Raw genomic sequence first — 6,265 nt, forward strand, 5'->3', positions numbered from 1 at the left:
TTCACAATAAAAGATTAAACTGAAGACGTTAAAGAATAACCACAAGTGGTAATTCAAGATTGCTACATTGCGACAGCTGTTTATTATTAAGCATTTTCTTTCTAGTTCATTTTTCAGCTATGCTCAAAAACGTGAAGATTTTCAGTGTCTGTGGGAGCTGACATGAGGGGTGAGACTCACCTGTCAGATTAATAGTGTGGATATGAGCAGGTTAACTGTATATAGTCCCATCATGGTCTGTATATAAAAAGGCTACAGGCTATAAAGACACGTCAGTGCCAAAGAGCCTTAAATCTGCATCTATCTAATGACCATCATGAGGCAACTGCACTGGATGTAAGAAGTTAGGGTGGAAGTTCTTACTCTATTTATTGACTCGTAATTTTTTTTCCAGATGAGTTCATGGGTTTTAGTTTCAAGCCTCATTCACTATATTATTGTTACTGCTATTACTGTAGATGTTGTATTAAATAAGCGACTGGCGCTACATGATGTGAATAATCACCAGATGGTATCTAGCGTCAATTCATCACACGTCTCTGGGTGTCATCAGAGATATTGGCATCAACTCCACACTGTGATTTTCACAGCCAATACATTTGAATAGTTAGCATTGAAGCAGTGAAGAATAAGGGCCAACCACGTAAATCAAGCCCGGGGAATCCCAAACATGGACCCTGATGTTATTCTATTATTTATGTACTTTTATATTTTATGCATTTTTTAATGCACATTGTAAAAATGTGTGGTGGGGTTTAATATAACATCTACAGTGCGTCCAGTGCTCTGGAAACTGAGACACTTAGTGACAGTTTCAGTTCAGAGCTGAAACGTATGGCATTTCAGCTTTCTATACATAACTATGATACCCTGACACGTGGTAACCCTGTTCACAGTAAGGATACTCACCGTGCTAGTACCTGGTTAGACCCCTTTTGACTGATAGAGCTACCTTCATTCTTTGTGGTACAGTTTCTACAAGGTCTTGGAAACATTCTACAAAGATTTTAATTTATGTTGATATGGTAGCATCTCTGTTTCATCACAGTGATTATTTGAGCATACATTGTGTATTATCCTCTTGCCATCAGAAAATGGGCATACTGTGGCCACAAAGGGGAAACACATTGTCTGCAAAAATACTTACGTGAGCTATGGCCTTTAATCTATGCTTGTTTGGTTCAGTGTTTTTATGTTTTAGGAGTCTGGGTAAAATTCAGGCCTAAAATCTACAGCAGAAATCAAGACTTAAAAGACCAGGCAAAATTTTTCCAGTGTTCAATCGTTCAGTGGGTTAGGGTTTTTCAGTTTCCTGCTCTTAGCCCATCTGCCTGAAGGCTGAATAATACGTTGTCCATTCAGAGAAACTCTTCTGCATACCCTGGTCACACTGAGTGGTCATTCAACTGCCTTTCTATTATTTCAAACCAATGTGGCCATTCTCCTTTAGCCTCTCTACCAATAAGGCATTTCCACCCAGAGAGCGCCTGCTCACTGGAAATTTTATCTTTCTCAGATTATTTTCTGTCGAGGTGATGTACCCCAACAACCATGCCACATTCAGAATCCCTCAACCCACCTTTCTTCCAATTATTGTGCTTGGTTTGATCTTTAGCAGAACATCCTGACCATATCATAGCTAAATCCACTGAGTGGCTGCCATGTGACTGGCTAATTAGATATTTATGTGAAGGAGCAGTTGAATTGGTGTACCTAAAAAAGTGTCTGGCGAACGTATGTGGGCTTTTATGGGTGGGACTGATGCAGATTGCCCATAGAAAATCCTAAAGGAAGCCCGTGAAGGCAAACCAGTTCTGGGCTCACTCACATGTGGCATTTGCTTAGTGTTCAGTGCCCCAAATCTTTCAGGCATGTTATCCAGGAAGTGTAGAGGGACACTGTGAAAGGTTAAGACATTATTTGTATGGTAATGGCATGAACATTATTTAATTTTCACTTTGATTCGATTGTAGTTTTTGGCAAAATTAAAAGCCACAATATGGCTTCCTTCACGTTTCTATTATAGAACTGATTTCGGATTTCACAGCATCCTGTCCTGTATTTATTCTTTATTTTACCAAACAATTTGAACGTACAACCTTAGTATGTTGGGATTTTTGTATAGTTGATTATTTCTAACCCTGAGACCCGACCCCAGATAAATGGATAAAGATGGCTGGATTATTTCTAATGGCCAAGCCAATGCTTTTATTATGAAGTGCATGCTTTCCTCCTAACCCTTCCGACTATTCTGATGAATTTGACAGATCTGACAGGACAGGAGGCAATTGCACCTCTTTTCTACCACAAGATAGCGCTATAGGTCAAAGAATATAAAATCAACTTGAATTTCAGCCAGTCCCATGTGGAGCACTACAAACATCAAATCCATAGAGTCAAGAATATGATTTGGTCTTCATTGATGTATTGAATGTTTGTAAATGTGTAACTACTCCTTAAAAAGCTGTGAGAGGCCCTGTACCATGTAGACTTTCCAGACATGGATGACAGTGCTCTGACATTTACATCTGAAAGTCACGCTCTGCTTCAGAGCCAAGACCTAGTGACAAAAATGATTTGTTGGAATTATCACAGACATCAAAGGTACCATAACTCCTTTTTATGAGTGGTGCTCCTTATGTTCCAAACACAAGGTTACACACATACATGCACTCACCACTCACATTAGACATCAAGCAGGCTTGGCCAAATTCTTTATAGAATTAGGGTTAAGCTAGCATTAAACAGTCGTGTTGTGTGGACCACATCGAACATCCAGCAAATCCAGATGTGGCTTGGTGTTGGTAACTGTTTGTTTGCACATCTCTTTATAGGTCAGCATCACTACAACATATAACATCCAATAGCCAGCAAAGCGAGATGTGGCTTGGTGTGCATCACTACAACATAGTAATAAATAGATCAGAGCGCTGATATATTGGGACAAAAGGCTAGATTGGCCTGTTTCACTTTTCTTCATAGGTGGTTATACTGAAGGTGGTCTGATTAAACTCTCAATGGTAACTTCCAATGGTAAGATGCACACTTTCAAATTGTGATTTACAGTGTAAAATGGTGGCACAGTGCAACAGCGATTAGCATTGCTTGTTCAGGTTACCTCTGCTGTACACATAAGAGGCCTGATATACCAATTATCAACATGATCCACAATCGAGTTACCAAAATTTTAGGGGATAGACTACTGTCTTTATCTAAGTTGAAGAACTTTGTAAGTGAGCATGTTGTTATTGACTAGAGGAGGTGCTGCTCCCGCTGTATTCCTGCAGAGTTGCAAACTTCTGAGATGACTCAGCAAGGAGGAGGCAGCTTCTCTTTGCTACCTGGAGGATTAGAGTGGAAAGTAACTAATCTGATCTAAATTTAAACTGAAAAAATAAATTCACACATTATAAATGCAGCTTTGGAACAAAACCCAGTGTAATAAATGTAGAAATATCAAAATAAATATGATTATATAATTTTTTTTAATAGATAGCCATAAAAAGTATTGCTTTTATGTTAAAGATATTTTTTTTATTTAATTTGATAATTCATATTGCCATTTTTATTTTCAGAGACATGAATTATTATTTTGTCCCTCTTTATATTTCCATCTGTTATATTCAGTTAGCTTGTGGGATATCTGCGGATCAGTCCCTGTGATCTGCTGCCTGTTTTTGGGCAGCTGAGAGGAGGAAACGCCTGGGCTCAGATGCTCCTCACTCAACAATACCTTCTGAGAGTCAGGTCTCTGTTCACAATCCAACACTGTGCAGCTCAGTTGCCATTTACCAAAGAACAACAGAACCATCAGAGGAACTGATGGAGCAGTTAGGCAGTGGGCCAGTGATGGTGAAATGAGGGATATCTTTGGAGGATCACAGAGACCTTGTGATTGTCAGTCCTGGGTTCCTTCTGGTGCAGGTCAATGCTCGGCATCATGTGGTCAGAGTGTTAAGGCAGTTCCTACATAGCATGTGTATTAAGGCAACTGACCAGTCCTAACATTCCTATGAATTAAACCCATCTGAGCACTGACTGAATGTTATGTATTTGTTCATCCAATGCTGCCAAGCTGAGACAAAGGATTGTGGGTGGTTTGTCAGGTGGACTGTAACAGTGACTTTCCACAATTTGCATATTGTTGAAAAAATAATTGATAGTTTTGCAGAATTGATCAAGAGGTGGGAATAGTGGTTAATGCTGTTGTCTCACAACAAGAAGGTTGTGGGTTTGATACCCAGCCTGGGGCCTTTCTGTGTTCTCTCTGCGTCTGCATGGGTTTCCTCTTGGTACTCCGCTTTCCTCCCATCGTCCAAAGACATCATGTTTGAGTTAACTGGTGACTAAATTGTCCGTAGGTCTGAGTGAGTGTGAGTGTGAGTGGTTGTCTCTGTGTGTTGGCCCTGTGATGGACTTGCGACCTGTCTAGGGACGTACCTCCCCCTTACCCAGAGTAAGCTGGGACTGGTTCCAGCACCCCCCGTAAACAGATAGGCAGTAGAAGAGGAATGAATGGTTATCTGTATATTTTTATTTTATTTTTATTTTTTTGGCAAAGACAAGAGGCATTCATCACTTTGCTCATTATATCCATCCATCTTCTACCACTTTTTCATTTCTGTGTCGTAGGGGGTGCTGAAGTAAATCCCAGCGAACATTCCAGGCAGGGGCAGGCTACATCCTGGACAGGTCGCCAGTCCATCACAGGGCCCACACACAAAGACAAACAACCACTCAGACCTATGGACAATTAACATGATGTCTTTGGACATTGGGAAGAAACTGGATTACCTGGAGGAAACCCACGCAAACACAGGGAGAACCCACGACCATCTTATTGTGGGGCGACAGTGCTAACCACTGCGCCACTGCGCTGCCCTGCTCACAATATATGCTCACCTATAAGTTTTAAAGATCATTGGCAGTTTACATGGTAACAATCCTTGGCTTATTAGATTACTATTTAAATAGCCATCTTTCAAATTTAGCCAGTGTCATCTGATCGATGACAGATATAACTTCACATCACGTGTAAAATGGAAACAGGTACATGATTCACTGGGCTAACTGTAGAGAAGGCCTCTTGACATAAATAGCATGATGGCTCTGTATGTTGGCCCTGTGATGGACTGTAGCCCTGTCCAGGGTGTACCCCGTCCTCACCCAAGGTGAGCTGGGATTGGCTACATCACCCCCCATGACCTGGAAATAGATAAGCAGTAGAAGATGAATGAATGACCAAAAGATGAGATTGCAGTGGCATCTCAGCTAAAATCTGCTGTTAACTTAATTTCTTCAAAGTTATTCAATATGCACTATGCAGAAATGTTTATTATTATTGGCTCTTTTGCAAAATATATACTTTCATCTTGAGTGGAACCAAAGTATGAATTTCAACCAGATATGAATGGTGAAATATTCTCTTTCATCACTTGGAGGAAAAAGTGGAGGTGTGGTGTTTTTTGAGGCGTTTTTGAGGCACTGTTTTAACCCTTCCATGAATTAGATACTTTAAAGACTTTATCTGTTCAATTTGTTGCAAATGGTTTCACAGGTCATAAAAGAAGTTGGGTTTCAGGTGTATTTCACATAACATTTATGTTACTGTGCTGTAAGATTTTGCATTCAAACTGTTCCCCGTAAATCTTTCATACTCAAAAATTACAGTGGATAAAATTCAATTTTTATCTTATTCTTTTTTTAATTCAGCGACCTTATTATTGTTTGTGAAAAATATTTATTCCTTCTTAGCGTGACGTAGAATTAAATAATAAGAATTGTAAATACATTTTATAATAATGAAATATTAATTAAATATAATAATTAAAAAGAAGCTATCCTGTTACGTGGTTTAGTGTCATGTGATTGCTGCAGAACGAATAAAAGGATCTGAATGCTTCGGTCTCCAGTGGCTCAGAATCAGAACCAGAAATGCTTTACTCGTGGTATCACCGAGTTACAGTCAGTGAGAATGAGTGACTTTTTGTTTCTCTCCGTCCTGCATCGTAGCTGGATTAACCGTCGGATTGTGCAGAGTTTGTGGAATTATCCTGATAGTTTAATCCCTCACACACTCAGATGTATGCCAACCAATCTCTTTCTAAATTTATTTTCTAACCTAATTGCTCTTTTGGTTCACAGCAAAATGCCATCATCACGACTCATAAAATGTGCGCAAGGCACTTGTTATGACGTCATCTGGCAGCCGGTTCCATGGAGAGGGCGGGGCTTGCTGACGCATTGCGGCTTCCTCCCCGGAGTG

Source organism: Echeneis naucrates, chromosome 16 (assembly GCF_900963305.1).
Source record: "Echeneis naucrates chromosome 16, fEcheNa1.1, whole genome shotgun sequence".
Classification (NCBI taxonomy): Eukaryota; Metazoa; Chordata; class Actinopteri; order Carangiformes; family Echeneidae; genus Echeneis; species Echeneis naucrates.